Below are 27,592 nucleotides of genomic sequence, written 5' to 3'. Positions count from 1 at the left end.
TAGGTAAACAGATGTTTAAGAAGAAATGGCAAAGGAGCTCCAAAATGAAGTCTTGACCCTTCAAAAAGCAAGGACTGTCTAACAAGTCTGAATGATTATTCAAGAGACCTTGTGACCATTTCCACCTTAGCCTCTTTTTTCTTCTAGAAAGTCTGAATCCCCATTTTCTCTATGGCAACATTTTGTTTCAGTCAAATGAGTTGTGAAAATTATTCCTCAAGGTTACAGGTGACAGTGGGAGGAAATTCCTCCTTTCCAGGAGGTTGTTCCTCATCCTCCAGATCAAACTCTTTTATTATTACTATTTTTTACTTTCATGCTGCCCCAAGGAGTGATAGAACCTGCTCCTCCTTCTCAGGTGGGGATGGAGTTTTATTTAAGAATGTTCCTAGTGCCAAAGAAAGAAAAGGCTTGGAGATCAGTTCTAGATCTTTCTTTCCTACACCTGTTTGTGTCACTTCACAACCTGTTACCTCTTCTTCTTCTTCATTCAGGTTTCCTGGTAATAGTAGACTTAAAAGATCCTTATTGTCATATCCCTTTTCATCCAGACTTCAGACATTTCTTAAGGTTTTGTGTGTCTGGATCACATTATCAGTTGTCTGCCTTACCCTTTGGACAATCCACTGCACCAAGAATGTTCACAAAATGTCTAACTCCAGTTATAGCTAATGCAGGCTACTGTGTATCCACATTTTTCCATATTTTGACAACTTGCTTATCTTTACAGAACCTTTTTCAAAGTGTCTGGAGTCTCTGTCTTGGGTGAGAGATCTGTTACACAAGCTGGGATTCCTAGAGGACATTCAGAATTATTTATTGACGCCTTCACACATGATTGTGTTCCTGGGATGCCAACTAGACATCTCAGGTCAAAGAGCTTTTCCTCCACAGGAAAAAAAAAATCTTTAACTTTATTTATTTTCTAAGGTTTTCCACTCAGATTTTGGTCACTGTGAGGGACTACCTCAGGATTTGGGGTCTCATGGCATCCATGATTCTCATGATATCCCTGACAAAACTCCACATGAGTGACATCTAACATCTGTTTGGTCCCAGCATCAATACCCTTTAGCTATTCAAATCTCAGTGCTGAGGTTTGCTAGAAGATAAATCTTTTGATGGAGACAATGGATATCCTTAAATCCAAGTATCCTCTTCTCACTCTTGCTTCAAAGCAGTCAGTTACCACAGACATGTCAGACTTTCCTTAAGGAGCAGTTTCAGGAGGGATAAAGTGCATGGGGTATGTGACACCAAGGACAGACACAAGCACGTGAAAATCAAGGCGATGCTTGCTCTGATCCAGGTCCTCAATTCTGTGAACCATCTTGGGTCCCAGGACCTCTTCAATTCATTGCAGACAATTCCACAGTCATGTGGTACATCAACAATCAAGGGGAAACAAAGTCATACCCTCTTTGCAGACTAGCCATGTTAGCTTTGGATATAGCTTTATAGCACAATCTCACTCTAAAGGCATCCATCATTCCATCAGGACAAAGTGTGTGTCAGACAAGCTTTGCAGCTCCAGGGCAGACCCTCAAAATGGAAACTTGATCAGGGGGCTTTCCAAGATTTGATCCATCTGTGGGGTTCTCCTCAAGTAGACCTTTTTTCTTCCTCTCTGACCAATCAACTGGCAAGATTCTGTTCCAGGAATCCATGCAGGAAGGCCTGGAAGAAAGATGCCTTTTCTTTTCTTTGGACAGGAATGATCCTGTATGCCTTTTCAATCTTTCCACTGATATTCAGGGTACTTCTGAAGATTCAGAAGGAATCCCCCATAATCATTGAGGTGACTCCCTTCTAATGCAGATAACCATGGTTCTCCATTCATTTGGAAATGGCCACGGGACAATTACCAGAAGCTTCCTCACAGAATGGATTTACTCACAAAACAACAGGGGTGTTTGATGCACTCTGACATCAGTCAATTTCAGCTGACTGCCTGGATGAAATGTTTTTTGTTCCTTTTAAACGCCTGTTTACTGAGCATGTGCAGCAGGTACTAATGAGGCAAGCAATCCTTCTACTACAAAATCATATATTAGCAAATGGCAAAAGTTTTCTAGTTGGTGTCAGCAACATAATCTGAATGCATTCAGGGCTAGTTGTTCTCTGGTTCTACAACTGTGTGAGTTACTGTCCTATGACCTTTTTATTCCTCTACCACTGTTCACTTGTCAGGTATTTCATCATGTCTGCCCGTGGATTCTCCTCTTTCAATGCAGTCTCATGTCAAAATGTTCTTGAAAGGAGTTTTGCATAAGAGGCCTCCAAGAAAACTGGTGTCCCCTCCTTGGGATCTTAATTTTGTCTTAGAGATGCTTACACTTGCTCCATTTGAACTAGCTAGTCTAACTTGAAGTTCTTAACACAGAAATGGTTTTACTTATGTGCAAGAAGGGTATCTGAATTCCAAGCTCTTATAGTGAGTCAATATCCCATTTTCCATAGGGACAGGGTTTCTTTGAGAAATAATCATTCTTTTATGCTTAAAGTGGTTTACTTTAAGTCAAACTATACATTTCCCGATTTTCTTTCCTGAACCTAAAAATGAGGGAGAGAGGATACTCAGTACCTTCCATGTCCACAGACAACTCAGGTACTATATTCACAGAACTAAATCTTCCAGATCTTCAGATCAATTGTTTATTTCTTGTGAAGGTAAGAAGAAGAGACAGCCCGTGTCGAAACAGACTATTTCCAAATGGTTGTCCAAAGCTATAACCTTTTGTTATATTCACTATAATGAAACTATTCCAGGAAGGGTAAAGGCTCACTCTACCAGGGCCTTGGCTTCAGATGTGGCTTTTTGGAGAGGGTTGGATTCTATAAGTATTCTAGAAGCTGCCACTCGGTCCTCTGTACATACTTTTACAAAACACTATATGCTTGATTCCTTCTCTTGGTCCAGATAAAGCTTTGCCTAGGACCATCCTCTAGGGGCTCCTGAAATCTTCTACTTCTACCTCCCAAATATAGTTAGCAAAGGTTATCTACTCATAAAGCTAAGGCTACTGCACCAGTGATCAGTATGATGAACATAGTACAGTGGTGTGAGTTAAACTTACCATAACAGTAGATGTTCAAATGACCATTCCTCCCTCCCTCTTGATTTTTGGTGTGTGTGTTTTTATGCCAGGATATGAATATTTATTTTGTGTTGTTCCTTGCATTGATCTGAAGAGCCCTGCGTGCAAACTTATATTTTAGTCAGCTCAGCTTGAGCTGCCTGACAGTTTGGACACTGGAATGGTGCCCTGAAGCTTTGGAACTGGCTGGCTGTTATATCCTTGGCAGGATTCAACCCATGTAGCTAGGGCTACTGTAGCAGTGATCATTCAAACATCTACTGTTATGGTAAGTTTAACTAACACAACTGTTCTTTCTCAGGGTACTAGATCTAATGGTGGCCTTACTAGTAATGATCACCCATGCACGATTTTACATGAGGGTCCTTCATTGGTTGCTTTCCACACAGTCATCCCAGTTAACGGTTCATTCAGAATCACCTGTCCACATAACCCAGATCTGCAGGCAACATCTAAAGGGGTGATTGGTGTCCCCAGCAATTTTCATTGGCCTGTCATTTGTAATGCCACATCTTTCAGCAGTGGTGACCATGGACACCTTCTTATTTGGTTGGAATGAGCATTTAGAAGGGAGGGAAGTCTAAACACATTTAGTGGCCAACCCACACATTCCAAAGACATGTGTCTAGAGCATTTCTCCTTGAGCCTTTGCTGAAAATAGACTTTGTACTAGTTGGACTTTCCCGGTCAACAAATGTTAAATAAAAATAAATAATAAATAATAAATCAACATCTTGGAGATAAGACTAGTTCTGCTAGCAATGCAGGAATATTAAGATTCCCTTCTTCTGAGGTTGATAGCAATTTAGCCAGATAACATGTCTGCCATATGGTACATCAACAAGCAGGGTGGAACCAAAACTTAATCCTACTTCCACTGCAAAGAAGCCATGAGAGTTTGCAATGTTCAATTGATTCAAGTCCCTTTCCAAACACAACACATTTTCTGGGGAAAGCTAACTGTCTAGCTAGCAAATGTGTGCAGCTAGTCTACCCTAATGTTTTAGCACATCAGGCACAACAGATTTTAAGACACTGTGGCAAGCCTTACTGCAACCTTTTTGCATTTCCCTCCAGAAGCTATTTCACCTTTATTCCTCCAGAGGAGCAGTCAGTAAGGGATGCTCAAGTTTGTCTGTGCCCCCCAGTCTCGTCTTCGCTTGGCCTCCAATGCACTTAATTTCAAAATTTCTGCAGAAATTATCAATGTATGACTCCACAATAATACTTAGTGCCCAAGTCTGGACAAGTTAGATATGATTTCTCCTACTCAGGCCTCATTTGAAGAAGTCCCCTTGATTTCTAGACACAATAAGATCTCCTATCTCACCCACCTGGTCAGTCTCCCCTGGAACTACAAAGCCTCAAATTAACTGTATTGTTTCTCCAATTCCCTAAATGAACAGGAAATATTCTTTCTCCCAAAAGATGATGTATATTGTATCTGCTTCCAAAAGACAGTCTGCACATAAGCTCTGCAAATAGTAAATGGAAACGTTTCTTTTTGTTGAACATGGAACAAGGCACAGACCCCCTTTTCTCTGCCTCCATTCCAAAAGGTTTATATTTCCTTTCTACCATCTATGAAGCATGTTTTATTTTCTCCACCATTACAGTACACAGACTTTACAAAGCCATCCTTAGGGGTTTATTTCTTCTGTGTTCTCCCATAAAAGACTATTCGTCCAGAGGATCTTAATATTATCCTAGAAGCTCTAGGAAAACATTCATTTGAGCCAGCCACACCTGTAGATTTGAAATTTGTATCCTAAAAAAAAAAAAACTGTATTCCTGCTTGCAGTCAATTCAGCCATGAGAATTTCAGAAATCCAAGTCTTATCAGCTGCTTCACCATGTTTGGTATTTCACAAGAATAGTTTCACCATGAGAACCGACCTTGCATTTATCCCAAAAATAGTAACAGGCCAATCTAAATCAATCAACGAACTGTTGTTTTTTTTCTTAATCATTCAATAGAGATGAATATTTGCTGCACACAGACAGGATGTTCATAGGCAACTCGGCTTTTATCTCTACAGAAACAGACCTATCAGGTGGGATATGCTATTCATATCCTTTGTCACAAATAAAATTGGTAAGAAAATCATAAAGCAATACTTATCCAGATGTCTGTCTAACTGCATTTCCTTTTTCTACTCTGTTCAGAAGAAAACCTTGCCTGTTAAACCCAAAGCTCATTTTACTAGTCCTTGCTACATCCAAAGCCTTTTTCAGGAACTCTTCGGATGATGACATTTGTGTACAGTGAGTTTATCTATTTTGTATGCCAATGCTAAGCATTACACATTGGATATCATATCAAGATCTTAGGGTTTTTTTGAGCCTCATGTCTGAATGGTAACCTGTCATGATGCCACCTAGGATAGTAGGCAACTTGGGATTCTGTCCCAAAAGCCAGATCAAATGGATGGATTAAATAGGATATGGAAGTTATGTTGTTAGCATAATGCTAGATCCTTTTCATCCAAGTCCATCCAATATGACATTCCTCCTTCCAAATTGTCATCATTTGAGGCACCTGCAGACTTTCCTGGAGACTTTTCCTTACATTTCCCGATCAGTAAACTGAGGTAGTCTGGATACAGGGGGATTATAGAAGTAAAAAGTCTGAAGGAGCTTGAGGCTAGGAGCACTAGCAAATGGATGGACCGGCTCTGACAAATAGCTCTGTACCCAACACTTGCACCGGATGGACCTGGATGATAAGAATCCAGAATAATGGTAAGTATATAACGTCTGTTTTCTCTCCATTTCCTGTCAGATGGTTTACAATCACAAGCAGTTCATGATTCCTTTCTAAATCATTAATAAATGTGCTTTCATATTACTTAACTGCAAACACTGCTCATGACCAAAATCCGATGTTGCCTGGGAAAAAAATTAGCTGAAGTGACAGTGTGGTGATTAGTGTTTTCGCTGTTTATGTGTCAATGAAAATGTGCTCGATAAACACGTTTTTTGATCACATAATATAGACCCTAGTAGCAGTAGCCACGAAAAAGTAACTGTCTGAATAGAGTTCTTCCATTCATCCCCCTAAGATGGAGTCAAGAAAGTTGGATAGACTGGTGAAACGGACTTGTGCTTCAGTGACATTCATATTTAGAGCACTGAATTACCTCACACATATTACTCGGTTTCAGTCACCCAGCCACTGGGGATGCACAAGCCAGTGCATTTCTTTATACCGGTCCCAAGCCTGGCTAAATGGGGAGGGTTACATCAGGAAGGGCATCCGGTGTAAAACCTCTGCCAAATAACATATGCGGACAATACATATTTCCATACCAGATTGGTTGAGCCCTGGGTTAACAATGACAGCCACCAGTACTGTTAGCCAACAGGGTGCTGGCGGAAATTGGGCTACTGTTGGCCGAAGGAGAAGAAGAGGGGGAAGGCATGCCCAAAAGCAGAAAGAGAGGAGGAAGGTTAGGAGTGTAGTAGTGAGGGTAGGAACTTTGAATGCTGGCAGTATGGGTGGTATAGAGAGAGATAGCTGATATGATGGAGAGAAGGAAGGTTGATATATTGTGTGTGCAAGAGACCAGATGGAAGGGGAGTAAGGCCAGGTGTATAGGAGGTGGTTTCAAATTGTTCTATCATGGTGTGAATGGGAGGAGAAATGGGGTAGGGGTTATCCTGAAGGAACAGTGTGCCAAGAATGTTTTGGAGGTGAAAAGAGTGTTGGATAGAGTGATGTTTATGAAGCTGGAAATTGATGGTGTAATGATGAATGTTGTTAGTGCATATGCTCTGCAAGTTGGGTGTGCAATGGATGAGAGAGAAAAATTTTGGAGCGAGTTGGATGAAGTAATGGTGAGTGTACCCAAGGTGAGAGACTGGTGATTGGAGCAGATTTCAGTGGGCATGTTGGTGAAGGGAGCAGAGGGGATGAGGAAGTGATGGGCAGGTATGGTGTTAAGGAGAGGAATGCAGAAGGTCAGATGGTAGTGGATTTTGCGAAAAGGATGGACTTGGCTGTGGTGAATACATATTTTAAGAAGAGGGAGGAGCATAGGGTGACGTACAAGAGTGAAGGAAGATGCACACAGGTGGATTATATCCTATGCAGGAGGGCCAGTCTGAAGGAGATTGGAGACTGTAAAGTGGTGACAGGGGAAAGTGTAGTTAGGCAGCATAGAATGGTTGTCTGTAGGATGATGTTGGTGATCAAGAAGAGGAGGACAAGTGTGAGAGCAGTGCCAAGGATCAAATGGTGGAAGTTGAAAAAGTGTGAGTGTGAAGTGGAGTTCAGGGAAGAGTTAAAACAGGCACTGGGGGCAGTGAAAAGTTACCGAATAGCTGGGTAAGTACAGCAGAGATGGTAAGGGAGACAGCTAGAAAGGTGCTTGGTGTGACATCTGGACAGAGGAAGGAGGATAAGGAGACCTGGTGGTGGAATGAGGAAGTACAGGAGAGTATACAGAGGAAGAGGCTGGTGAAGAAGAAGTGGGATTGTCAGAGAGATGAAGAAAGTAGACAGGAGTATAATGAGATGAGGGGCATGGCAAAGAGAGAGATGGCGAAGGCTAAGGATAAGGCATATGGAGAGTTGTATGAAAGGTTGGACACTAAAGAGGGAGAAAAGGACCTGTACCGATTGGCTAGACAGAGGGACCGAGCTGGGAAAGATGTGCAGCAAGTACGGTTGATAAAGGACAGTGAGGGAAATGTTCTCACAAGCGAGGAGAGTGTGTTGAGCAGATGGAAAGAGTACTTTGATGGGCTGATGAATGAAGAGAATGAGAGAGAGAAGGTTGGATGATGTGGGGATAGTGAAAGGCTGTTGGTCCAGATGACATACCAGTGGAGGCATGGAAGTGCTTAGGAGAAATGGCAGTGGAGTTCTTAACCAGATTGTTTAATGAAATCTTGGAAAGTCAGAGGATGCCTGAGGAGTGGAGACAAAGTGTTTTGGTACCTATTTTTAAGAATAAGGGTGATGTGCAGAGTTGTAGTAACTACAGAGGGATAAAACTGATCAGTCACAGCTTGAAGTTATACGAAAGAGTAGTGGAAGCTAGGTTAAGAAGGGTGGTGATGATTTGCGATCAACAGTATGGTTTCATGCCAGGAAAGAGCACTACAGATGTGATGTTTGCTCTGAGAGTGTTTATGGAGAAATATAAAGAAGGTCAGAAGGAGTTGCATTGTGTCTTTGTTGACTTGGAGAAAGCATATGATAGGGTGCCTAGAGAGGAGTTGTGGTATTGTATGAGGAAGTCAGGAGTGGCAGAGAAGTATGTAAGAGTGGTACAGGATATGTACGAGGGTAGTCTGACAGTGGTAACGTTTGCAGTGGGAGTGACAGATCAGTTTAAGGTGGAGGTGGGATTGCATCAAGGATCAGCTCTGAGCTCTTTCTTATTTGTAATGGTGATGGACAGGTTGACAGACAAGATCAGACAGGAGGCCTCATGGACTATGATATTTACAGATGACATTGTGATCTGTAGTGAGAGTAGGGACCAGGTTGAGGATACCTTAGAGAGGTGGAGATATGCTCTAGAGAGGAGAGGAATGAAGGTCAGCAGGACTAAGACAGAATATGTGTGTGTGTGAATGAGAGGGAAGATAGATGAATGGTGAGGATGCAGGGAGTAGAGTTGACAAAGGTGGATGAGTTAAGTACTTGGGATCAACAGTTCAGAGTAATGGTGAGTTTGGAAGAGAGGTGAAGAAGATAATACAGGCAGGGTGGAATGGGTGGAGAAGAGTGTCAGGAGTGATTTGTGACAGACGGGTACCAGTAAGAGTGAAAGGGAAGGTCTATAAGAGGGTAGTGAGACCAGCTATGTTGTATGGGTTGGAGACGGTGGCATTGACAAAAAGGCAGGAGTCAGACCTGGAAGTGGCAGAGTTAAAGATGTTAGATTTGCACTGGGTGTGACAAGGATGGACAGGATTAGGAATCAGTATATTAGAGGGTCAGCTCAGGTTGGACAGTTTGGAGACAAAGTCAGAGAGGCAAGATTGCGTTGGTTTGGACATGTGCTGAGGAGGGATGATGGATATATTGGGAAAAGGATGCTAAGGGTTGAGCTGCCAGGTAAGATGAAAAGAGGAAGGCCTAAGATAAGGTTTATGGACATGGTGAGAGAGGGCATGCAGGTGGTTGGTGTGACAGAGCAATATGCAGAGGACAGGAAGAAATGGAAACTGATGATCCACTGTGGCGACCCCTAACTGGAACAGCCGAAAGAGAAGAAGATATTACTTGGTTTCAGTGGGACCTGATCAAGGAGCTTTCCATGTCCCAATCAGGTAACTTACCAGCGGATGCTCAGAAAACACTGAATAGCCAACTGTCTACCCTACAATCCACTTCTAATTTGACCATGTACCTGCTTTCTAATGCATCAGTTGATGCAGTTAGAGCACTAGGCACTGGCATCATCATGTGTCAACATGCCTGGATGCATCTTTGCAATTTTTCATAAAGCTTTAAGATGTCCATTATTAATGCCCCCTTCAATGGCTCCATGCTTTTTTGGACCGAAAGTTAAAGAAACACTTACTAGGACAAAGCAGGACAGTAAGACCCTGTCTGCCATGAGAATCCATTTCTCCACCTCATAAAGGACCTATTCTCAGAATCAAAGTGGTGGTAAAAAGATGTGGCCCCGGATTTACTAATCCGTGCAGGACTAATCTAGTCCTGCATGGAAGCAGCAGTTTAGGAGGAGGACAGCAGAGCACCATGCATATTAATGAAGGTGCGCTGCCTGACCTTGTAATCCAACACGGAGCATGGACGAGTGCAGGGGGTGTGTCTGAGAGCAGAGCTCCCAGAATAAACATGCCCCTGAAAGTAGAACAGCAGAAACTGTAAATAAATGAGCAAGACTGCTCATAGGTGTCTGCATATCCCCACCAACAGTCCCCATGTGTTCAACAGCAACAGTACATATAAATAAAACGAAGAAACCCTTATATTAATTTTTTTTAAAACCCCAAGTACAGCTAACCATAGGTGTGCGGGTTTGCCCATCGCTTAGCTACGGTTAAAGCAGCTGAAAAGGCTGAAGAGGATAACAAGGAATATATATGCAAATGAATCAGCACAGCAATAGTATAGTAGATAGAGCATCTGCCTAATGAACAGGCATTCCTGGTTTGAGTCCCACTGCAACACATATCATTTTCCATGTGAAATCTGTATATGAACATATTTTTACATCTTTTTGCTGTATAACCTACATAATAACATTTAAATGTGAACTGGAGTACTGCATTAAATGAACATGTGACGTGTCAGTGTCATAATGAATAAGGCACTAGTAAGCAGGTTTAAGCATAAATAAGCAGTAGTAAGCACATATAAGCACTATTAAGCGTGTTTAATGCATTTGCGCAGAGGTAAGCATTGTCTACACAGATTAAGCAAAGTAGAAGCTAACTGAGTGTAAGAAACTGTAACTGGAGGTTAGCAGTGCTTACCGTCACGCAAACCCACACAAACCCACTTAGAACTGCTTTAAAGTGCCTTAATCACTCTGTTTCCAATGGCCCATGTTCTGCCCAGCACCAAAATAAACTGCCTCTGCAAGGCTCAAACTCAGGACCCTGTACACTATAGTCACAGTAGTTAACCACTAAGCCATCACAGCAATAGATATGAATGAGGTATCAGCAAACTAATCCTCACCACAGGAAAATCAAACCAAGCATGTGAACTGAATCTATGTACAGTGTGAAGTGGTATAACCTGCTACATAATATAAATATGTGAACTGGAGTACTGCAGTAAGCATAGATTTGAGGTGTCATTGTAATAACGTGTAGAAGTCCCCAGGTCCCCATACAGTGTATGTACACATGAATCACGGATACCAGGCACATATATAACTTGTAATGCATAATAAATCACTGCCAAAAGGCAAATATAGTGCCAGTTAACTATTAAGCAATGTCAACCGCAGCACAGCTCAACTTAGTAAGTGTAAGCAATGGGTAGGGAAGCCAATTCAATCTGCCCAGTGGTATACCTCTTTAAACAATGCCAACCTTAGGTAAGCAGGTTTTCCCATAGCTTAGCCTTTTCAAAACCAGCCAATCACAGAAAAGTGTGGGAAATTGGCCCTACTTAAAGCCAAGAGGTGGGAATACAGCTCATATCTGGTTGTTGCTTCCCCTTGCAGACACTATGGCATTAAGGGGAGAAGGAGTGCACTTCCAGGTGCAGCACTGGTGCATCCAGGAGTACAAGGTCATGGCTGGACTCCTAGTTATAGACCACGCACAGAGACTACTGCAGGACCAGTACTAGGGCTCTCAATATAAGGTGGAGTCCTGGGACCGTCTCACCCATGACCTCACCAGTGCCACTGACATACCCTGAACTGGTGAGCAGGTCAGGCACCACTATGCTGACCTGAAGCGGTGGAAGGGAACCTCTTGGAGGAGTGGCTCCAAGAGGCTAGAGCATCAGAGGATGTCCCAGCTGTGTGTAAGTATCAGTCCACTACCTGCGTAATAATGGCCAGCTCAGGTATATCATGGATAGGTATGGCTAAATATTCCTCTTATGTCCCCCACAGCTGCAATGGAGCGGGCCGTGAACCAGGAGGCCTACATCTGCTGCCTGGCATGGTTACGACGCGAGGCAGGTCAGTAATACTCATGCTTTTACTGTCATAGGAAATAATAATAAAAGTAGTAGTAAAGTAATTGCTAGTATAAAACCTGTATTAGAACAATGACCAAACCAGGAAAAATTAAGACCAGTGAATAACAGCTCTACTTTCCAAAATTAATTTATTATAAAACACTTGTTCCTTTCTCTAGCGCCTCGGCTGTAGCCTTTACAGAGTAAAAACCAGTCACTAAAAAAACTGCTCTTTATATACATCATTTAAACACATTGCAATCAATTAATCACATATCAATTAATAAAAACATACTATCTCCTCTTAAAGATAAAACACAGTTATATAAAACTTTGCCAATTACATTCCTTGTTTAACCCATATGGTGACAAAGTGTTATATTTCATAATCAAAAGTGATTCCTTATGCCTCAACATTTCTTTTAATAATTCCACATTTCCATATTGTAATAAAATCTGTTATAACACTGTTACTTTCATACTATTTATTTCCCCATTATGCTTTTTGTTGAAATGTTCCGCTATGGGACTGATAAACTTATTATTTCTAATATCTCTCACATGCTCCTTTATTCTTTCAGCCAGTGACCTTTTAGTTTCCCCTATATAATACTTATTGCAGGGACAAGTTATAACATAGATTACTCCCTTACTTAAACATGAGTATGTTCCCAAAGTATCAAATTTTTTACACCAATCTTATCTACTTTGTTTACTATATGTTGACAGATGGAACACTTTCCACACGGAAAGGTCCCTATCATCTCCATATTTCTCAACAACTTTTCCTTCGGCCTTTTAAATTTCCCATGCACTAAAACATCTTTCAAACTTCTACCCCTCTTGTAAGAAATTTTTAATTCTACTTGTGACAACGAGGGCACTTCTCTAATAATCTGCTTCCAATAATCCTTTATTAATTTATTAATTTTTTGTGAAAATATAGTATATTTAGTAACAAAAAACATTATTTCTTTATTTACTTCACTCACTTCTGCTATTATTTTTTTACTACCTAATTTGATACTTTTTGCTTTATTTAATTTTCCATCATATACCTTATGGAAACTTCCAAGTACATCTTCAGACTTATAACCCCTTGTGATAAAAATAGAAGCTACTTCACGAGCTTCTTCTCGTGCTTCTTTGATATCTCTACTTAACCTTTTAATTCTAAGCATTTCACCAAAGGGGATAGATTCCATCGTATGACTCAGATGACAACTACTACCATGTAATTTCCAGTTAACCTGATCAAATTTCCTGTATATATTCATATGAATTTTCTCATTTTTATATCCTCTTAACTTCAAATCTAAATAATTCACTTCTGACCCTCTTTGAACATCATCAAATTTTATTCCAAATTGATTACCATTCAAATATTCTATAAAGCCAGATGTCAAGTATTCTCCCCCTTCACAAATAAAAAATTAGGTCATCTATAAATTGAAAATACTTTATGACATGTCTCCTAAAAAACTCATGCCTATAAATATGAGTATTTTCCACCAACCCCATAAATAAGTTGGCATAAACTGGGGCAAAGGCCGCTCCCATTGCTGTTCCTGTGTTTTGCCTATACAAATTCCCATCAAATTCAAATATGTTATTCACAAGGCAAAACACCACTAATTCCTTTATATATTGAGTTTTGGGACTGTCCCCTAAAAAATATTCTATAGCTTGTAGACCTAGGACATGCGATATATTGGTGTACAAACTCACCACATCCACCGTTATAAAATACATATTTTCTGCCCAGGTGATTTCTTTTATCCTATTCAAAAAATCAAAGGAATCCTTTATATATGATGGTAATTTTAATACTTCCTTCAATAGAATTTCATGCAACAGGCAACTTAAATTGTAGGTAAAAAATCCACTAGCCGAAACTATAGGACGTCCAGGGGGATGTAACAAGTTTTTATGAATTTTAGGTACACAAAAAATTTTTGATACCATACTTTTTTTTGTGTTACATCATAAGTTGTAAAATAGTGTAACCTAATACCTTTCCTTAATAACAATTGTAACTCTCTTTGTGCCTGTACCAAACAGGCTTCATCTATTATAGTATATACTTCACTATTATTCAGATGCTGCATACACATGTTCAAATAATCTCCAGAATTCATTACCACCAATTTACCCCCTTTATCTGATGGTTTGAAGACTATATCATCATTTTTACTCATATTTCGCAATTTAATCCATTCTAACTTGGTCAAATTATAATTTTTATACGTACTTTCAAACTCACTAAATTCTTTATCTATTATCAATTTTTAAGCATTGTTGAAACATTGTATGCATGAATTTTTATTAGGAGGTATGAAAACACTATTGGCTTTTAGTTTGCTAGTATCTAGCAAACTATATGCGTTTGCCTCTGATTCAGATTCACAGGAAAAATACCATTCACTGCTCTCAGAATCTGAAACCACAGAATCAATAGTATTTTCCTTTTGCTTTATACTGTAAAAGTATTCCTTCAAATGCATCTTATGCACCAAACAATAGATTTCACTTTTAATTTCATATATTCTAGGCAGAACTGTCGGTATAAATTTAAGGCCTTTATTTAAAACCGCTAGTTCTGTTGAGTCAAAAACATAATCAGATAAATTCACTACATACTCCGGTACAATAGTACCTACTACCTGTTCAATTTGTCCATTTACTCCTTTTAAATCGTCCCTCGCCCGGGTCTCTTTGGCGTTCCTGTCCCTGCCAACCTCGTTTTCTGGTCGTGTTATTATACCCATTGGAGCCCCGAAAGGTTCTCTGAAATGCTTCCGAATTTGCTGCTCCTTGTAAATCTGAAAAATCTTCATTCAGCCTTTCTTCCTCTTCTACCGAGGATGCCCCACTCTCGCCAGACACAAAACTTCTGATTCTTTGCTGACCGGAAACAGATCTTTCCTTTTGAAAACTTACACTCCTCCTTTTAGGTCGTTGATTGGCTGAAAGCACAAAGGTTTTTTTATGTTCGTAATCACGAATGTCCCTTTGTAATTTATGTTTTTTACGATCCATCAGATCTTTCTCATAAGATGCTAATTAATTTTTCATATTAACCAAAAATGTCTCCAGAACTGAATGTGAGGTGATATTTACGATCTCTTCACATACCTGCTTAGTCTCTGAAAGAAGTTTCTCTCTTTTTACATTGTCTCTTTTGATCAAAATAGCCACCCATTCAAGACTGCAGCGGTGTGCCACTGCTATTCACCGTTCTTGAAACTTAACTTCAAGTTCTTCGGACAACTCAAAAGGAGTAGACGGATTTTTCATAGACCTTAGACCTCTTGGTGTTATTTCCAACTCCTGGTACCTCTGGAGACTACCCATGTTATAATAAACAGAAGTCTCTTTAAAAATCAACTTTTCCAGCTTCAAACATAATTCTTGCACTGCTGGAATATCTGAGACCTCTGTTCTTTTACCCACCATGGCAAATGGGTTAATATTAGTCCTCTGGCGGGAATCTTCCCATTTCTTAATAATTCCAGATATTGCTATACCTTGCATATCTGGTATTCCATTTCTATTTCCATGTGAGATAATGTCACTGTTAGTATTAGCAATAGGCACATTTCCTCTATTGCTGGTGTCAGCATTTCTGCTATTAACGTCCATCCCACTTTCTCAGAAAATATGAGGAAAGGAGCACAAAGATTCACTGGTCATGGATACTTCAGGAACCACACCAAAATTTCTGCCAAAATTAGAACAATGACCAAACCAGGAAAAATTAAGACCAGTGAATAACAGCTCTACTTTCCAAAATAATAAATAATAAAACCTGTATTGTTCAAGGCAAGTACTGCATACACTAGAGAATATGGCAGGAAGAGTGTATTATTGTTAGTATGGCAACAAAAGTGTAATACCCTGACAAAACGGGTCTAACAACTGGACTGTATGTGTATATTCTGGTATCATATGGTAATGTAGATTTGCAATCATGTAATACTACTCTAGTATTAAGCACTGTTACCCACACCATGCACCATAATGTGAATGTGTAGGAATGCCTGAATATGACAGGTGTAATCCCCAGAGGTCATTTAGTACAACTGAGAGACACACAGACAGTAAACGGGAAATGCAGACAACAAAACCCAAATAGCACATGCAACTGAGATGTGAACTGTTGTTTTATTAGCACACACAGCCATGGTTTGAATCCTGCCAGTGGTAGTAGTCTGCATACAGAAATATACAGCACAACTGTACAGATATGTCCAGACTGTCTATTAAAGGGGCCCATATCTAATGCCTATCAACATGTCCCCCCCTGGGAAATCAGTGGGATGATCCCAGATGTATAGGCAGCAAACAGGGAATACAACTGATTGACACACATCTATGACAACAAACATGGCACACTAGCAACTCCCCAATAACTTATGTGACTAAGAAGCCGCATATGTCTCATTCACACCCCAACTTGTTAAGCTGTGGTCAGAGTGTGTGCAGTAACAGAGTGAGATGTATGTGTATAGTACTAATGTGTAATCTGGAACCTTGTGTGGCAACAGTCAGGTAGTGCTAACAAGCATTGCTCCCACTGGTATGTTGGATACGAACACTTTGCTGTGAAATACAGACCAGTGTAACCTGTACTGGTACCGTCCACCCTGGTATTGTAGGGGATTGTGAGTGTTGCAGTTTCTCTGAATAATAAAGTATCAGTGGTCACTGTTGGCCACACTGTGCTACATAATATAACGGTGTAGGAAAGCATGTACATGTGTGTATCAGGTCACTAAAGGTGGAAGCCGGCAATAGTCTAGATATGTCCAGGCATACCAGCATGTGGTCAACTCATGGCCAGAGTCTGTGCAGAAAGAGTTGGGTAGGATAGTGCAAAACATCAACCCAGAATCCCACCGTATGTGTACAAACAGTCAGTGTTAACAAACATTCCCTCCACAGGTAAACCAGGTAAGAGGTCTATACTGCAGGTAAAACTGGTGCATGTGTATTGACGTTGACAGCCATATCAGTCTCCAATACAGGTCTATAGGGTAGTGTAGTAACACTTGTATGGTACAGATAACAGCACTGACTAGGAAAGGAATGTGGAGTATAGGAATATACTACATGTTAACTGACAACTTTCTGTCCCCCCACCTTATCTTCAACAATAATCAACATACCCACCCCAACTGGTATGTACTGACTCTGATAATGGCCAATCATTTGATAAATATTCTAATGGCTCACATGCATGTGACATATTGAATTATTCCAACATTGTTGCCACGGTGCCATCAACGTATATGCATGCTGTTTGTATTACCACTGTGGTCCCATATATGCATGTGTTCTGTTTGCTATGCAACTGTTCCGTATCTGGTGTCTGGGTTAATGGGAATATCTATGCATGCTGTTATACCTAACCCTGGAATGTGTTGACTATAACTAACCCATATATGATGTTGAAATCTAAGCACTATAGCACGCTTAGGAAGGCCGGTCCCAGCGGACCCACCTGTCCCACTTCAGCTGGCCAAGGCACCGGGCCCCAGCATGTCTGGGGCCCAACCCTGCAACTCCCTGTCTGTTGGTCCTGCACCACCTTCAGGTGGAACTGTCTCAGGGGATGGAACTCGCCCCCCCTGGGAGTGGGCGTGGACAGGCACCTGTCGGGTTTGTGGTACGTAGAGCAATCAACGATCAGCTCGGTGATCTTCTATGCCAGCTTGAGGGCCGCATGTCACAATTAGTCAGCCTGGCTCTGTGGCTCAGCCCCCAGCACAGCCACCTTCGGGGCTGTGAAGGTGCAGTGGTGACTGCCCATGGGTGGGGACCTCAGTCCCACTGTTACCACTAGGGGGCTTGTAGGCTTCCGATATCCCAACACCCCTCCCCATCAAGGTGTTAACCCCCCACGTGTCATATACCACCCCTGTATGCATCTTTTGTGTCTTGTCTGTTAACCTAGCCAACCTACCTCCCCAAATATACCTACTACCCCTCCCCAATATCCCACTCTCACCTGAAAATAAAAAAAGGGCAACCTGTTCCCACAAAAAAATCTCGCCCCTATCATAGCTGTCCATTTCACATACGTGTCCACTGGACATATGTAATCTGGTCTAATTGGCATCACAATGAATTATTGTTGTCCTCACACCTCTCCCAGGGGTTTGAGTGTCCAAATCTACCTCCAAATGCAGTGTATATGTACAGCTGTTGCTGTAGAAGAAATGGGCAGCTACGGAGCTTCCCTGCACCCTTCCTGCACATCCCTAGCTATTTTCCATTCTGTCTGTCCCTCTTTGTGCACCTTTCTTCACCACTTTTCTATCAACCCCTTCCTCTTTTCTTTTAAAGGAATTAGCATGGGGGTAAGCAGGAATAAGCACTTTTAAGCAGAATTAAGCCTGTTTGCGTGGGTGTAAGCAATGCCTACACAGGTTAAGCAATTCAGGGGCTAACTGAGTATAAGAAACAGTAACTGTAACTTATCAGTGCTTACCGTCGTGCAAACCCATGCACAACTGCTCAAAAGTGCCTTAATCACACTGTATCCAATGGCCCTTGTTCTGCCTAGCAACAACATAAGCAGCCTCTGCTAGGATCAAACCTAGGACCCTGCACACTATAGATATATATGTCCACATCTACATGTCTAAATATATATGGCAGGTTAATATATATATATATATATATATATATATATATATATATATATATATATATATATATATATGTCAGCAGATATATATATATATATATATATATATATATATATATATATATATATATATATATAGGTATATACGGACATACATCTGTTGATGACAATGGGGAAATAAAACATATATGTCCTCATGCAACGTTAATGGGGTTGAGAGGCCCCACACAATTTACGTCTGGTACGAATAGGTATAGCCCCACAGCCAAGCATGACCCCCCTGTAATACAGTACCAAGTGTTGCAGATCCCATAACCAGGACTAGACATGACATGGCCATCCCTAGGATACATATACACAGATACATATATGCAGATACAGATATATATATATATATATATATATATATATATATATATATATATATATATATATATATATATATATACATATATATATATATATAGATATATATGTAACTACACATACACACACAGAGATTTGTACAGTAATATACATATGTAGTACGCGCACACAATATGGAGCAGCCACTATTCCTACAGTCACCACCTTACCAACTGGAGACTGTATGAGACACCCATAGGTATGACATTCATAGCCTGCAACATATACCCACAGAGATATCAAAGGGTATAACACCACACACAGGTGTGCATAAATGAATGTGAAAGCTTTATTAATGTACTATGACAGTTGTATATGCCATGTCATATAGCTGTTTAGACACTGACATCCATCTGAACAGTGTAATGCAACTGTGAAACAGTTTTACTAAGACAGTAGTCTGGAAAGGTTGACATATGTTGCTGTCCAGGCCGAGGCCTTCAAGTAGTACATTAGTAATGACAGACTGGGCCACAGCATACCAGACAATCAACAGTACGTAATGCAGATGTATAGGTCAGCAGCCTCTATCTACACTCTGTACACAATCCCTAGGGGGTACAGACCCCAGCTGACACAATGGGATGTATCTGTTACCTAACAAGGCATACCAGACACCATCACAATAACACTGACAAATAGAACATCCCATATGGCAGGAGGCAGTAGGCCTGCATTTATTACTCAAGGTGGACTGTATGGTAAAATACATCCGGATACCTTAAGGCAGCTTATCCTAGATACCCAGATAGATATAGTATGTTGTAACAGCCTAGGTTCGTCATGGTTCACCACCCCAAACACTCACTAATACTGGGCCATATACCACTGTTACATACACTGGCCTCTGGAGTGCATTAGGGCACACATGTATTGTGTAGGTGAAGCCCACACATATATGGCCCCAACCCCCCAGTATGTGTGGGGGACACAACAGCAGTTGAGTGATGGCAGAATGACAGCATGACATACACACAGCGCAGAACATAACAATCCCTGACAGCATGTCATATGTGCAAAGCCTGGTATGTAGGTGGAGGACAGATGCTGGAACACATGCACATATGTGTAAAGCTGTTGTCATATAGTAAGCAAGATATGTATATGTGTATATATCTATATGGATATATGTATACTTATATATACATATATGCTCACCCTATGTCCTGCACATGGAGTGGAGCCCTACCTCAGCCCCAATAGTCCCAACCTCCCAACCTCTCAGTGCAAGGGGATGTCATGTATGTAGTGCAGATATATTTTCAGACTATTGCTACTGTAATAGGGATTGTCTTCACAGATATGGGTGTGTGTGGGAGGCCACATCTGCTGTTAACATGTGTGCCATTGGCTACTTACAGACATCCTAAGGTCATCTTAGTACAGTACCACTGCTAGCACAGTAATGCCCCTGTGGACTACAGCTGCGATATTGCCAATATATGTGGACAGTCTGACACAACTGGGTCAGTCCAGGGGTATACACAGAACCCCTTTATGCAAGACATGTGGACCAGGCCTGTCAATGTGGATGTTAACAGCCATGTAGATGGGTATAACACGTACATACTGGTATACATTTTCTCCCATAGGTTATGCATTCATACACCCCTGTCTGTCCTGACATATGATAACCACTGGTACAGAGGTGCCATGGACACATACTATCCACTAGTTATTGACATACATCTGAACAGCATCCCACTGCTTTGTCTGACATACATGACTGTTATGGTGGCCAGGCAGCAGAACATCTGGAAAGTATCTGGACATGACATCTCACTGGATAAGTACAGTAAGCTGCTAGGCATGTAACAAAGCATAGTGCAGGCTACAGGCAGACTGACTCAACACTGGGCTACATCTCCTATGTGGGAATACACATTAGGAAGGTTTGTGGCAAGCACTGTGGTGGCAGGACAGGAACTGCTGATTGAGAGCCCAGTGTCCAAGTGTATTAGTTCTGGTTTAGGCACTTGGGCTTCAGGCCAGTTATTTTACATTAAGAAGGTTCGTGGACTGCACTCTTGTGGGAGAAGAGGCTGGACTCTGCCCTTCTGAGCTGGGAATTTTCTGGTTAAAGGTTTATAGTGCCTGAATATTTGAACTGTATCTTACTGAAATTGGTTCACCTTGTTTGCTCTAGCATAGACTAGATCCAGGCCTACTGAATCTAGCTTTGTTTATATACTTGTTGTTTGTTTGCTTGTTATTTCCTGGAAGCTAATTCACCTAATACGCAACTTCTCAGCTTCTGTGGATCACTAGTGATATCTGCATTGCTTACTGTACTTATTTCCTTGTTTCACTTGAAAGAAAGTTACTGTTTGTCGTTTTTGCATTTAGTTACTTGTATCACATTGCACTCAAGTTACCTGGCACTTGCTCACTAAAGCAATTATATAAGTCAGCACTATTATTCTAGCATGTCCAAAGGTCAGTTGTCAATCTCCTCTCCCGTCCAGCTGGTGAATCTGGGAATCTTGAGGCAATGTTATAACTGCCTCATGTACACAGACAACCCTCTCCTCCTCCCACATAACACAAATACTTGCGAGAGATGCAGCTATTTAGCCAAACTGGAGGCTGAGCTCTCTCAACTCAGGACTGGCAAGACCAGACAGGAGGAGAAGGCAACTACACACACCACAAAACCAGCCTCACATAATGCTACCACTCCACTGAATCAAACACATAAACACACAAAGACATACTCGGAGGCTCTGAGTAAAAATTTACCTAAACAGCAGAGGCCTCCAAAGCAGACACCCAAACAACTGCTACCTCAAGACACCCCACAAGCAACACATAAACCACAAAAGCAGTGTGCAAAGCAGTTAAGGCCAAATACAACACCAAACATACTTGTCATAGGTGACTCCATAGTCAGACACACTGACGTCCCACATACCAGGCTGAACAAGGAGAGGGTCACAGTAAGCTGCCTATCAGCACTCACTCCACAGCAAGTACAAATATGACACAGTCATTGTCAATGCTGGTGTGAACGACCTGAGGCGACACCTCCCTGGACTGCATGAAAAGAGACTGTAGCCCAGGCAGGTATGACCCTAACCCTGAGCAGTATCCTTCCTTCACCAAGAATGATGCCACAATATAGAGACAAGTTGATCAGCTTTAACAATTGGCTTAATGTCTGGTGTCATTCAAAGGGGATCCAGTGTCTGTCTGCCTGGGATGACATGCTGACAAGCCACGCGCTCTGCTTCGCAGGATCGGCACCTGTCACCCTGGGATTCCGGATATTGGATAAAGCTCTTGCCACCCCCATAGTGCTCTTTTTAGGCAAGGCTTAAATTCTAAACCTACCACCCTAGAAAACAAAAATGGGAAGAAATTGAGGGTAATGCTGCTCAATGCCAGAAGTCTAAATCTCAAAATGCATCATGCGTTCCGGCCCCAAACCGGACCACTCCACAAAAGGAGGGTGTATCCATATTCATAAAGGATACTCACACCTCCAGGTTGGTCATCCAGGTGCACCTCTCAAACTCAGGAACCCCACACAGCCTTCCTGAAGACACTGGAGGGTATAAATGTATCTCCAAACACCATCATATTGGGTGACTTCAACTACCGAATATAGACTGGGAACATTACTCAAGCCCTAACTTTCGTTCCTGGAGTTCATAAATTAATGCCATGGAACAGCTAGTCACTGTTCCTAATGAGGAGAAAATATACTAGATCTCATTGTCACAAACATCCTCATTGGTGAGATCTGATCATAAACTAATCTCACTGGAAATCCACATCCCCCCACCCCAAACAAAAAGACCATAGTGAAGAACTTCTAAAGCAAACTTCACACTACTCAAGACTGGTGTGGTATCCTTCAAGGCCCCTGAGTCAGAGGAAACCACAACCTAAGCTGCGGAAGCTACAAGAAATGCCTTCTATGAACACCTCCAGGACTGCATGGATCAGGCAATCCCAAATAAAACCAAGACTCTTTCCCAGTCTGGTGGACCCCAGCCATTAACAAACTTTACAATAAGAGGAGAAAGCTATTACATGATAGAACAAAATCCATAAAAGGAAGTCACCCTGATCATTATTAGTAAAAATACGAGCACTCATAAAATCAACTAAGGACAATTTTGAGAGAAAAATTGCCATGGATTCAAAGGACAATCATAAGGCCTTTTTCAGCTATGTTAGGAACCTGGGTGGAAACTCACAGATATGCTCACAATTAGTCCAAAATGATACAAAATCACTGAACCCACAGACATTGCCAACATACTGGCAGACAGGTTCAGTGCAAACTTCACCCCCCTAAAGGAGAGATAACTATCCCAGCCAGTGTAGCCTCCCGGACATCTCAAATAAACACAGCATCAATGGGACCGGATGGTGTAATGAGGAATTAAACCCGCACATAAGGCAGCTGTTTAATCTCAGCCTTACCACAGGATACGTGCCCAAGGAGTGGCGTGGCAACTGTGGTCCCACTCCACAAAGGTGGGACAAGTCTAGTCTGCAAAGCTATGGAGAGGATCATAATGGAGCTCATAAACAAAGATATAGGGACTTGCAGACATTGGACCCGACCCAGTTTGGCTTTGTCAAGGGAAGATCATGCCTTTTGAACTTGGTCGACTTCTTGAAATAGTCACCAAGGCCATTGATGAGGAAAGGCAGTCCATACAGCCTACCTTGACCTTGCAAAGGCTTTAACACAATACCCACTCGGGTATTGTAATGTAAACCCATATGTCACAAGATGGGTTGCAAACTGGAGGACAGAACCCACAGGGTTAGAGTTGCTGGCGCTGTGTCAGACTCCAAGCCGGTCACAAGTGGTGTCCCACAGTCCTTGGCCCCTATTGTTTGGCATCTACTTCTCAGAAGTACAGGCCAACATGGGAGGACTTTGGCTGACAAAGTTTGCAGATGACTGCAAACTGGGCCATAGTGGAAAGTGCATCGGACACTGATATCCTTCAGAAGGGACTCACGGAAACAGATAGCTGGTGCCAGAGCCATGGCCTGAAGTTAAACGCCAAAAATGTATAGTCATAAAACAAGGTAACCCCAAGCTACCATATAGGTGGCAATCCACTAAGCACAGAAGAGGTTATCAGGGACCTGGGGACCCAGGTTGACAGTGGCCTTTCTTTTGACACTCACATTGCTAAAGTGGTTAGAAAGACCTTCTACATTGCCCACCTGATCATGAAGGATTCACATCCAGATCTAGTGAGGTCATTGTTCCCTGTACTCTTCACTTATCAGACCAATGATCGAGTACAATGCCCCATTCGGGATGTATCTCACCCGACATCTGCAGCAATTGGAGAGACCCCAAAAGTTCCTCACCAAAAGGATAAGGGACTCCAAAATCTGTCATATGCTGCCAGATTGAAGAAACTCCAGCTCTATTCAGTCATACCGTCTGCTCAGAGGTGACATGTGCCTGACATACAAGGCCATGTCCAACCCGGAATTAATGGACATGCTCCACCTCAAAAATCCAAATCCACCAAAACCACTAGAGCAAGCGACTTAAACCTTAGCACGGATATAAATGCTGGAGGATAGATTTATCACTCAGAGACTCCCTATGCTGTGGAATAAAATCCCGGTCCATGTGAGGCAGAGCACCTCGCTGACTCTGTTCAAGAGAAATCTAGACCTGTGGATGGGAGATCGTAGGTTTAGAATCATCTCTGGGTCACTGCTGGACAGAGGCACAACAAACTAATGGGCACAGTATTTTTTCATATAAGGGGTGGCGTAAGCCACAATAATTTGGGCTAGGCTTATAAATGCCTTAGGGCAGATAGCCTAGTATAAACCTATGAACCTATGAACCTAATCTGCATAGATAGCAGGCTCTACAGGCATGTCACATCACAGAGTAACAGACACCTGTGTGAAAGTGCATAACCACAACCAATGTGAAAACAGTCACAGCCACATATGGTACGCTAGCGTACTATTACAGTATATGGACCATCTGATGTACACCATCCTCATATGAGCCACTCACACAACAACCCTACATATACTGGACAGCTACACAGTGTGGTCCGATGGCTGTCTGTGGTTTGGGACATGTGTGTGTTCGTCCCTACAAACATGTAAGCTGATAGGGTGACATACAGTGGAGCAACATGTAACATCAGATAGAACAGGACCAAGAACAATGACATCTACCACAGTCTCTACACAGGCCAAGGTACATATGCACTATACACACACTGTCGACAATTACCAGACTTACACATACTTTGGTACTGTACACACAACCACAGAATGCCTAGGCTATGTCCTCTAATATAAACCCTACTATACATAACATGAGTAGCAGTCTGATATCTCACTGGCTTGTTATCCGATATGCTGTCAATGAATATGGTGTACAGAACATATGCACCCCCTACTGCATGACATATGTACAAAGGTTGACAGGGTTGTGGCTGGAAGCACAAACACAGGGCCAATATTGACATGTTGCTGTGATAACCTCATTAATTTCATGTTGGAACAGGGTTTGATACAACATATGTCCTATGAGGGATATGACGTCAGTAACTCTCCTGGCTGTCACCATCTACTGACTGCAATCCTCACACGACCTTCTGCAGTTGAGAGATAGGTGCTCTGTGGGTAACACAAGGAACACAAGGCACCACACACTGCCAAGTTTGCAGATGACCCTACAGATGGGTTTTCCTCATAAACATAGCACTGACATGACAAGTATTAAAACATGTAGAACAGCCATATCCACACACACCCTGTTAAATTAATATTACCCCAACTGCAGTATAGCAGCACTTACAGTCTGTAGTCAGGACAGGCACATCCCCCTCCTGTGTGTTGGCCTGTTTCCACAGTGTATGTTGTAAGAGGTAAGTCCCAAATCCATCTGTGATGCTGTTTGCCAAACAACAGATCTAGTTCCTGTTCACAGTGAATGGAAAGGCCCAACACCAACATGATGTTCCTAGATATGGGAGTGTGTTTCCATGCAATTGGCTATGGGAATGTTACCACAGCTGTTCCACATGCAATCAGCTAGAGGAGGGCTGTAATCTGTGTAGAGTCCATCAGCTGATCATGAGCATCAATGACAATACACATGCCGCTGCTTAAGCAAAGCAGGTGTAAGTCTCCACATCCACCAGAGAGAGAGTGATAGAGCCAGACAGAGGCAAAGATAAGAAAGGGTGGATTGGGAGAGTAAAAGGTAAGCATGATTGTGTCACACATCTACCAGTCCAGAGTATCGAACCAGTGACTGACTATGTACTGATATCACATCTGTTATCCCTGCATGGTGGATATTGTGATTTATGCTAGGGGCACCATATAAGAAATTTTAAAAACACACTCAACATTGAGTCCAGGTGTTATACACTCACAACTATCTCCACACAGAACACGAACTTCAACACATTAAGATACACACACCTGTCATATCTGGGATTAGATCCCTTACCTAACTAATTATTACACTACAGCACTATAACCATTATAGAATGCATCACAGAGATTACTAGAGTACTCTTTCTTCAAAGGTTTATTTCACAGTGAGTGACATCAGCAGGATTGCCAAAGTAGGGCGAATGAATTGTAGTGAGTGTGACTAGCCAAACATGCATTGCTCTCTACACAGGCATAGGAACAGACACAAAAAGCATCCACAACTCCCATGTGTGAGAATAGAACCCTTATCAGAGTTCTATATCACACTACAGCATTACGCTGTTATAGCATGCATCACAGAGATTGCTGGAGTATTCTTTTCCCAAAAGTATACTTTACAGTGATTGACATCAGCAGGATTGCAAAAGAAGGGCATTTGAATTGTATTGAGTGTGACTAACCTAAATTGACCTAATTAGTCTGTATGCATTAACCATTGTTCTGGCCAGAACAAACATAACCTGCCTTTGCAGATCATGAACCCAGGACCCTGTACACTATAGTCACAGTAACTAACCACTACGCCATTACAACAGTACATGAGACTGTGGTTTCAGCAAGGTAATCCCACCATAGGCTAATCAAACTGAACATGTGAAAGGAATGTGTATACAGGTGTCCGTAAAAGATCTCTCCAAGGCCAACCTCATGCTACTCAAGGCAGAAGTGACAATGTTTGTGACACCCATGGAGACAGGAGCTGATAGTTCAACTGATGAATCCTGCACAGCCACTTGTGCATGATTCCTGACATCCCACAGAGAACCATGATGCTCACCTTCCAAATAAGAAAGCCAGTCTGGTGTTCTCTTGCCATTAACAGAGTATACAATAGAAGGTAGACACTGTTGAAGAAAAAAGGATAATCCATAATGCAAACAACTCCCTTACCAGCCCCAGTAAGATGTTGAGATCCCTCATGGAATCCTCCAAAGCTAGTTATGTAACTAAAATTGCCACAGATTCCACAGACAACCACACAGCATTCTATAGATATGTCCAGGATCTAACTGGCAATGCTCAGAAGTGCTCTGAGCTACAACAGAATGGCATTACATAGACTGCTCCCACGGAATGTGCCAATATCCTGGCAGATTGATTTAGTGGCACATTCACCCCCTCACCCCAAAAGGGCCCATGTCAATATGAAAAGAGTTCCATTGCCCAGTAATCATGGCCACACAGGCAGAAACTGCACTATCCACAGCTAAGAATACAGCATCAATGGGACCAGATGACATCCTGGTCTGTGTGCTACATGAACTACAAAATGAAGTGGCAACTCACCTAATTGTCATGTGTAATCATAGCCTTACATCAGGCCTGGTGCCCACTGAGTGGCACACAGCT

This window comes from Protopterus annectens, chromosome 4.part0, assembly GCF_019279795.1.
Source record: "Protopterus annectens isolate FY-2018-M chromosome 4.part0, PAN1.0, whole genome shotgun sequence".
Classification (NCBI taxonomy): Eukaryota; Metazoa; Chordata; order Ceratodontiformes; family Protopteridae; genus Protopterus; species Protopterus annectens.
The sequence above is the reverse complement of the archived record's forward strand: the minus strand, read 5'-3'. Positions refer to the sequence as shown.